The sequence below is a fragment of the Mandrillus leucophaeus genome, unplaced genomic scaffold (genome assembly GCF_000951045.1).
Source record: "Mandrillus leucophaeus isolate KB7577 unplaced genomic scaffold, Mleu.le_1.0 Scaffold13, whole genome shotgun sequence".
NCBI classification, from domain to species: Eukaryota; Metazoa; Chordata; class Mammalia; order Primates; family Cercopithecidae; genus Mandrillus; species Mandrillus leucophaeus.
Window position 1 is genome coordinate 3,707,624 of NW_012101254.1, and position 10,152 is coordinate 3,717,775.

The window sequence follows — 10,152 nt, forward strand, 5'->3', positions numbered from 1 at the left end:
AAAAAAAAAAAAAAAAAATCATGCTCCCAACAACTGTCCACATTCTCTTTCTCCTATATAATTAATTTTCCCTTCTTTACTCAATCACTTTCATCAGCATGTAAACATCATTTTTTAAATGTCTCCATTCACTTCATATCCTTCTTTAGCTCCCATTTCATTTCTCTGTTTTACTTTAAAAAATAATCCCCTGTAAAAAATTAACCTATATTTGAGGTCTACATTTCCTCTTTTATTATTTTCTCTTAAGTCCTCATCAGTCAGCCTTTCCCCACCACCACTCCACCAAAACAGTTCCTCAAGGTCACCAATGACCTCTCCATTGCCAAATTCAATGATCATTTCTCAGTCTTCATCTTAGTGTTCTATCAGCAGCATTTTGACACAGCTGATCACTCCTTTCCTGGAACATTCTTTACTTGGTTTCCAGAATCCCAGTTTCTCTACTTCACTGGCCCTCCCTCTGGTCTCCTCAACCCTTGAATATTGGAGATTGGGGTATACCTGGGCTTAACTCTAAGACCGCCTTTCTTTATTTACATGCCCAGATGATCTCATCCAGGCTCATGACTTTAAATAAAGTATATGCTGATCATTCCCAACTTGTGTATCTCCATCCCAGACCCTTTTTTAAATTCAAATTTCATTTATCCAACTCCTATAAACAAAACTCAATTCCTGATTGTGTGCTCTTCTCTTGGTATTTATTCCTCATTTCAGTAAATGGCAATTCCATTCTTTCAGTTACTCAGGCCAAAAACCTAGAATCATTTTTGACTCCTATCTTTCCCTCTCACCTCACATTCAAAGTGGTGGCAAATCTTGTTAACTCTCCCTTCAAAATATATGAGTCTCCCTTCAAAATATTGACTTTTGGACTCTCCCTTCAAAATATATCCTGAGTCCAATCACTTTTCACCACCTCTATAACCACCCGATCTGAACCACCTTTATCTCTAAGCCTGGACAACTGCAATTGCCCCTAACTGTGTCAGCCCTTGTTCGCCTGCAGTTTATTCTCATGACAACAGGCAGAGTGATTCTTTCAACACATCACTTGGATTCTAATCCTCATTTGCTCAAGACTATCAAATGGTCAGGATTTAGCTCCTTTACAGAATAATTTGACAAGGTAACAATTGAGCAAAGATGGAAAGAGGGTAAGAAACAAACCATGTGGAACTGAAGGAAAAACACCCCAGGCAAAGAGAACAAGTATAAAAAGGGTTGATGCAGGAGTGTCTCTGTGTTCAGGGGATGGCAAGAAGGTCAGGGTTACAGGAGCAAATAAGCATTAACACGGATCAAAGTCACCCAGAAACTCTCTCTTCCATGGTATGAGCAATTTCTAAACCCCTGGAGGACGTGCAACAATCATTCATAAAATTAGTGCATGAGAAAATGGCTACTACATCTATGAGGAACAACTGTGAAGTCATTCCTGGGGATGTTGAGGCAAGCTTTTAAAAAGTACCATGGGATTCAAAGAGTTTGGGGAAGGGAGTTGGAGGGATGATGATAAACCAAACTCAAGTTTTTTCTTAATTTTCAGTTTATAAAGCAAACCACCTACCAATAAATAAATAGCCATTACACTACCTAAAAATGTCAACCTGTAACCTGTAAATTAAAATGGAATTTTAAAACTTCTAAACTCAGAGGTGTGTGTATATATATATGACTGGTTTTTTTACATATACATACATATATAAACAACAACAAAAGTGAAATGTAGGATTTTAAAAGTTAAAATAACTCTTGTACATATACGGTAATAGGAAAGATAATTGCATATTTAGCACTTGGACTCATTTGAACTGCTAGTTATTTTAGTCCATGCACTGCATTTTAGCTCTTTTGCCCTATTTTAGTTTGTACAATATATTTTTATTCTACCAGCTATTTTAGACCAACATTCTTTTAAAAACTCTCAGATGATCCCTACTTTATTTCTTCTCAAAATGTTGATCCTAGAATTAATATAAATTTATGTTTATTGGCAACAGGCTGATTTACACAACTAATGTCATACTGAAAGAAATGTTGGTCCCAGGACTAATATAAATTTTTGTTTATCAGCAACAGGCTGATTTACACAACTAAATTCATAATAAAAGAAATAATACTATGAAGGGAATTTGGGAAACCATAAAAAGCACTTTATGATTGCCAATTTTCAAGCCTATCATACATTCCTTATTTTGCCATTGGAAGAACAAAGAAAACTCAGCACTTGTTTCTGACAGCAGTGGAAATGTTGAACACTAAGACTCAAGAATTCAGTTTTCCATTCTGACACTGATTTTCCTTATGACCTATAAGCCAATCATCTTCTGTGAAACTGAGTACACGATCATTTTAAAACAATCTTAATGTAAAATTAAGTTATAACCCGTAAATGAAGAGCAAAACAAGTGAAAAATCCTTGTTCGACCTCAGATAATGACTTTTCATGTGGTTTTATATTTGAATTTCCAACGGCTATTCAAGCAATTTATGGTCACTCAGTTGTAATGTCAAAGATTGCTTTCACAGCAATCTTTCCTGTAAGCTGAAAATGAGACATTTAGATGCCGCCAAGTGAACAGAATAATTTGATTTTTTTTTTTTTTTTTTTTTTTTTTTGTGAGTCCTTGGTCAAAATCTTCTCTTGGATAGATGTAGAAAATTATCTAACCTATGACTGTTAAAATGTCAGCCTTTCTGCCAACTGTCTTAATGGCAATTTCCCCAGCATTAGCAATAAATATGTGCATCTTTCCTTTTTTCAAGTTATAGTACATTGGCAAGTAACTTAAACTAACAAGACTCTGAGTTTTGGCAATTTATTAGGTCTAAGCTTTTCTTCTGGTAATCACAGCTGTGACAGTTTTCTTCTCCTTTTAGAAGTAACAGGTAGACATTTTGTGCAGAATGGAGTCCAAGTTCAGGTTGCTCTGTAAGGGAAAATTTTACGTCCTTTCTTGGAGACACTTCCCTCATCAACAAACAAGCATTTATCTGAAATCGACTGTTCTTACCACTTAGACAGCTAAAAGCTAAGAAACACTCGAGTGATTATAACTTTAGCTGGATGACAAACTGGTAAGGCTGATTCTTCAAATGGACTCTGAAAACCAGTAAGCCTAAATCTGGAGATTGTTCCGTAGCACATGCATAAATATACACTACATGTGAAAAGGAAAGCCAGAGTTAGTCTAACTAGAATTTTATAATTTACAAAATGTTTTCTAAGATATGTCATTTAATTATCCCCAAAACCCTGCTTGGTAGATACAATTCATTTATACTCAGAAATGAGAAAACTGAGGCCTAGAATAGTCAAGAAACTTGCCTATAGTGATTGAGAGAGTAACAGTTACAGAGCTCAACCCCAAGACTCAAGGTGTATTCATCCATTCATGAGTATGTATTAAGGGCCTGAAATGTATCAGGCACTCTGCTAGGCATTGCAAACTGGTGAGTAAAAGAGACAGGACCACTGCCCTTATGGAGCTTATAGTCTAGTAGGTGAGTCAGATATGAATCAAAATAATCACTCCTATCAATTATAACCTGTGTGGAGAAATGGGAACATTTAAACACTGTTAGTGGGAATGTAAGTTAGTTAAGGCAGGTGGAAAGCAGTTTGAAGATTTCTCAAAGAACTAAAAATAGAATTACCGTTTGATCTAGCAATTCTACTACTGGATACATACCCAAAGGAAAATAAATCGCTCTACCAAAAGGACACCTGCACTTGTATGTTTATTACAGCACTGTTCACAATAGCAAAGACATGGAAACTACCTAGGTGCCCATCAATGGTGAATTGGATTTTTAAAATGTGGTAATATATACCATAGAATACAACATAGAAATTAAGAAAAAACAAAATCATGTCCTCTGCAGCAATATGGACGTAGCTGGAGGTCATTATTCTAAGGAAATTAATGCAGAAACAGAAAACCACATACCACATGTTCTCACTTCTAAGTAGAAGCTCAACACTGAGTACACACTGACATAACGATGGGAACAACAGACACTGGGGATTCCAAAAGGAGGGAGGAAAAAAGAGGACAAGAGTTGAAAAACTTCCTATTGAGTACTATGTTCACTATTTGGGCGGCAGGATCAACAGAAACCAAAACCTTAACATCACACAACATAACCCTGTAATAAACCTGTACATGTACTCTCTGAATATAAAATAAAAAATAAATAAAATAAATTATAACCTGTGATAAATGCTATCAAAAGGCACAGTGCTCTGAGAGCAAATTCCAGGAGGAAATGAACCATCTAGGGTTGGGGGCTCATTACTTGGAGGGAATTTTTTTAAAGCTAAGTCAAAAGACCACATGGAAAAACAAATAACACTAGGCAGGAAAAGTCTAAAGAAGAAACGCAATGAGAGGGAACTATATATAAAGCATAATTTTTCTCTGGTCATTTAAGATTTTCTCTTTTTGTCTGGTTATCAGTATTTTTACTATAATGTTTTTAGTTTTTCCTTGCATTTATCCCAGCAGAGGTTTGTTGAGCTTCTTGAATCTGTAAATTTCTGTCTTTCACCATGGAAATGTGCTATTTCATCAAATGCTTTCCTGCCTTCTCCCTTTCTCTTCCCCTTCTAGGACTCCCGTTTCTTGTATATTAAACATTTTGATACTATCCCATAATATCAAGGCTCTGCTTTCCTTTCTTCCAAGTATCAATGTCCATCCAGTATCTGCCTGCTTTGATCACTCTCTAGTGTTCTCAGGCAAATGGCTTTATATTTTGCTCAGAGCTCTGAGCTGTTGTGAAGAGTCAGGTCAACAGGAGCTACTTGGCCATTACAAAAAGTGCAACTTGACAGAAATCTACAAATATTTTAATATACTGTTGACAATACTATGGAGAAACAACCACTTTCATATATTGCTGCTGGGTTAATAAACCTGTATAAATTTTACAAAAGTTACTTTGACAATAAAATTATGAACACACAATCTTTGATCCAGCAATTCCACTTCTAATTATTTATCTTACAGACATACCTGAACACATGCAAAGTGACATATATACAATATTATTTATTACAGTATTGTCCATAACAGTGAAAGATTAGAAGCAAACTTAATATCCAATAATAGAGCTCAGATGTAATAAATTATGATTCAATTATACAATGTAATAATATACAATTGTAAAAAAAGAACAAGGGTGTTCTATATATGTTTACACAGAAAAAATCTCTGAGCTATATTAAGTCAAAAGGAAGATCCAAAATGGTGCATATGTTACCATTTGCATAAAAAGGGGGAATATATATTAATATTTCCTTATATATGTACAAACTAACTGAAAATCTATACTAGAAAAAAGTTATATTAGTGCTTACCTGGATAGGAGGAAAGTGGTATGATTTGGGTGGACAAAGGACAAAGATGGGAGGGAGAGTTTTCATGATATTACTTTACATAGACTTTGATTTTTGAACAATATGAATACACTATCCATTCAAAAAAATTTTAAGGAGTTAAAAAAATAAAACTAAAAGCACATATAATGAAATGTCCACAATTCAGGCATTATTCATTCATTCATTCATTGAACAAATATTTACTGAGCACATACTGTGCCAAGTACTAGGCTAGAAAATGGAGAATTTAAGACAAAACAGTCTATATGTCCTCAGGGAACTTAAAGTCTATTTTGACTAGACTGGCAATTAAACAAAACAGTACGATGTGGTAAGTGTTTTGACAAAGATAATTCACAGGACACTTTGGAAGTAATTTAGTCGGGACACTTAGTTTCCAGTGACAGAAGAACTCCAATTCAAACTAACTTGAACAAATAAAAGAGAATTTATTGAAAGGATATGAGGGATCTCATGAAACGTAGGGATAAAAACATAGCATGGCCTCAGTTTCAAGGATTCTAATACCCACAGAATTTTCTCTTAGTCTCTTGTCTCTGCTGTCTCTGTACTTCATTTTCCTTTCTATTTGCCAGCTTCTGATTCTTTTGACCAGATGTTATTAGCAAAAAGTTCCCAGATTTACAGGTTACAGACCAATTACTCATACAGAAACCGATCTCATTCCCTCAGTACTAACTCCAAATTCCCAGGGAAGAATTCTGTTTGGCTTAGGTGAGCCTCCCTGATCTAATCAACACATTTCCACAGTTCTTTGAAGTAAAAATGGTACCATAAATTCTTGAAAATAATTGAAAAACTAGGAAACTCTTTTCTCAGAAGGAAACAGATTGCATCATTTGTACATTTCCAAAAACAATTTTTTAAACACCTGAAGAGTTTTTGTACAGAATACTTGAAATGTAGGATTCTTTTTGTCTTTTGCCTTTTAGTACACGAGAAAAAAAAGGCACTAAAACCTGCCTCAGCTGGTCCTTCGACAACACTTGTCCATTTCTTTCATGGCGAGAATACTGTGCAAGGAGTGCACCATACATCGAAATGGCCACCAAAGAGATGGAGCAATGCACCCATCATTTCAGAACAAATGAGTGGCCTCACAAAGATGAGCACGGTGGCACAATTAGAGTCCTTCCTCACATGCTGTTCTGAAAAGTATAGGCAAAGGAAATGGAAAGGATTTCCTTTGCGTTTCGTATGCTTCCTGAAAATAAGGTCTTTTCCACTCGATGCATCCTGCTGCTGAAAGAAACTTGAATTTCCTACTGATACCTCTACTATTTAAAAAACAAGAACAGAGTTCCTTTGGAATATCAGCATGATTTTAAAAGTTATCATCTACACCTTTAATATCTTGAGATATAAAGTAATTTAGATAGTCACACACTACTTTTTATTAATAAGGTTAAAATCCAGAGATATAAGCTATTGTAAGCAAGATCTTAAGTATTTCCGTTGACATACAAGTCAAAATTCAGTACAACAAATTCCATTGCAAAAACAACTAAAAAGGGAGCCACTGTCGTGGTTCATTTATTTTAAAGAATGTCCAACTCCTAAAAGTTCCATGTGGTTAAAAACTAAACTAAACAAATATGGTCAATTCTTTGGAGAATACTGTGGCATATCTGACCACCACACTACACCCTTTTCAAAGAAGCCACCACATGTTAACCTTCAAGTCAAATGCATTCAGGACATAACCCCCAAGCAGCAAAAATTAAAGGGGGATTATGGGCAAAGGCCCCTGCATGCCCTGCTATATATGGCTGACTGGCATGACCAGAGCACCTACTACATCCTCATGCCAGTAGGGGAAAGGCCATCCACTTCCAGGCTCCCTAGATATTTTGATCTTTCTCTTAGCAACTCTTACCCTCCTCTCCTATCATGCTAGACCAGTGTTGTCTGAGAGAAAAATAATGCAAAGCACAAATGTGAGCCATATATATAATTTAAGATTATTTAACATTTTCTAATAGTCACATTTTAAAAGGCAAAAAGAGACAGGTGAAAAGTTAGTAATACATCCCAATATATCTAAAATATTAGCATTTCCACATGCAGTCAACATAAAAATTATTAATGAGATTTTTTGTACTAATTCTTCAAATTCTGGTGTGTATTTCACATGTGCACACATCTCAGTTTCGACTAGCCACATTTCAAATGCTCAATAGTCGCATGTTTGACTAGAAGTTCCTGTATTGGACAGCATCGTTCTAGACATTTTCCCATTAACATTAATCCCCACATTAAGGTAAACACTCCCTACTACGAATACCTAAAGACCTACATAAGCTACCAAATACCACAAACCTGAAAGATTACTCACAAGCAGATTGATAAATGTCAGCAGGGTAATGGGAATGACCATGGGACAGCCTCTTTTAGCCAATGTCTTTTTCTTTTTCCTCCAAAAACTGTCTAAACCTATTGCCATTACTTCCTCTTCTCCACCTCTCTCCCTAATACTCTGAAATCTGTTCTCCCATCCTCAGAAGTCCATCAAAACTGCTCCTGGTAAGATAAGCAACACTCTCTTTTCTAATTTTCACTTTTACCTTGCTTTCTACACTTTATCTGCACCTTGGAGGTCACAGCCTCTATTGGTCCACATATGGTAACTTTATGACTAACAGCATTTTGAGAATGGGGGACAGGAACAATCATTGAACTGGCACTTATTGAGCACCTATTATAATAACTTACTTCAAGTATATGCCAAAAAAAGCCAATAATAATACTTTATATTACTTGACTCCATATTTACTCAACACTCTGTTTCCCACACAACATCTAATTTAACCTTTGTGTTGTGGTCCAGGCAACAGTGTAGTTATCTCCAGGAAAGTGACACATGGAAAACCTATAGTCACACAAAAAGAACTGGTGGCAGAATGAAAACCCAAGGCTGCTGCTCCCTAGATCACTTTCCCTCTCCAACACATCTTCAAATGGCCTCTGCATAGAGGAGCTCACACTCAAACACTGCTCAGATACTTTCCCTTTGCACATAATACCGCAGCATGATGACATGATGGAAGCTTAAGACATTAACTCAAGTGAGGAGATACCATAAAATGGCTCCTTTCTTTTCTCCACAATATTTTTAAATGTTGCCAGAGCTTAATGGATAAGCCAAAGATTCTTAAAATCTTACTAGGATTTGGGTCAGATACAAGCAAAAAAGGTAATTGTTTCACATCCCATCATAAAAGGATAAATCATTATTAAGGAAAAAATATGTTGCTTAAAAAACTGCTTTATCTCACAGATAACCCATTGATGATCTGTATATGTAAACTATATGATTTTGGAACAGCTTAAAACTTACACTTCATATCTCAAAAAAATAACACTTTAATCAAAATGTTAGGTATGATAAGCCAATTTTAAGTTCTGGGAATCAAAACAAATCAAAATAAAATTCACAAATTTGCTTATTGTGCATTGTTGCAGTTAATAAACACTGTGTTTGAATACCTGTCCTCTCCAAAACTCATGCTGAAATTTAACCCACAATATGGCAGTATTGAGAGGTGGGGCCTCTCATGGGTTAATGGGTTAATGGATTCATGGGTTATCATAAGAGGGGACCTAGTGGCATTACAAGAAGAGAAAGAGACCTGAGCGAGCATGTTAGCAAGCTTAGCCCTCTCGCCATGTGACGCCCTGCACCATCTCAGGACTCTGCACAGAGTCCCCAACACCAAGAAGGCTCTCACCAGATACAGACTCTCAACCTAGGACTTCTCAACTTCCATAATTGTAAGGAATAAATTCCTTTTCTTTATAAGTTATTAGTTTCAGGTATTCTGTTGTGAGCAACAGAAAACGGACTAAGACACACTGGTTCTTCTGATACACACATCCATGACAAAAATGTTAACAAGGCAATATAAAATAGAGATAATAAATAATAATAATAATAATAGAGGCAATAAAAAATGAAACCTTAGGATTTACCCATTGAGAAAATGTATGATGTATCTTTGTTTTGATATATTATATCAAAACAGGATATATGCTTTTAATAGTACTTAGATTATGGGAATTCACCACTTTAAAATTGTGATCTTAAAAATAGCTCTGCTCAAACAGGTAGCAGTAGATATCGTTGTGGTAATGAAGTATCTGCATCTTGATGTCAATGGTGATTAAAGGAAATTACATGTGTGATGAAATGGCACGGAACTATATGCATACATTGTACCAATGTCAATTTCCTGGTTTCTGTATTTTATTATAGTTAAAGAAAATGCAACCACTGGGGAAAACTGAGTGAAGGATATTCAGGATCTCCACTCTGCAACTTCCTATAAATCTATAATTATTTCAAAATGAAAATGTTTACAAAATATAAAATAAATACACAGTTCTTAAATTTTAATCTAAATATTCTTTTTTTATTTCTTCTATTTTTTTTCTTTTTTATTATACTTTAAGTTCTAGGGTACATGTGCACAACGTGCAGGTTTATTACATATGTATACAGGTGCCATGTTGGTGTGCTGCACCCATTAACTCGTCATTTACATTAGGTGTATCTCCTAATGCTATCCCTCCCCACTACCCCTACCCCACAACAGGCCCCGGTGTGTGATGTTCCCCTTCCTGTGTCCAAGTGTTCTCATCGTTCAATTCCCACCTGTGAGTGAGAACATGCGGTGTTTGGTTTTCTGTTCTTGTGACAGTTTGCTGAGAATGATGGTTTCCAGCTGCATCCATGTCCCTACAAA

The 10,152-nt window shown here is 35.7% G+C and overlaps 1 protein-coding gene across 7 annotated transcripts in view; it reads right to left on the reverse strand.

The window, feature by feature from the left end:
* The window catches only part of BRE (brain and reproductive organ-expressed (TNFRSF1A modulator)), a 512,734-nt gene that overhangs the window by 329,214 nt on the left and 173,368 nt on the right, over positions 1–10,152 (reverse strand). The window lies entirely within an intron of this gene.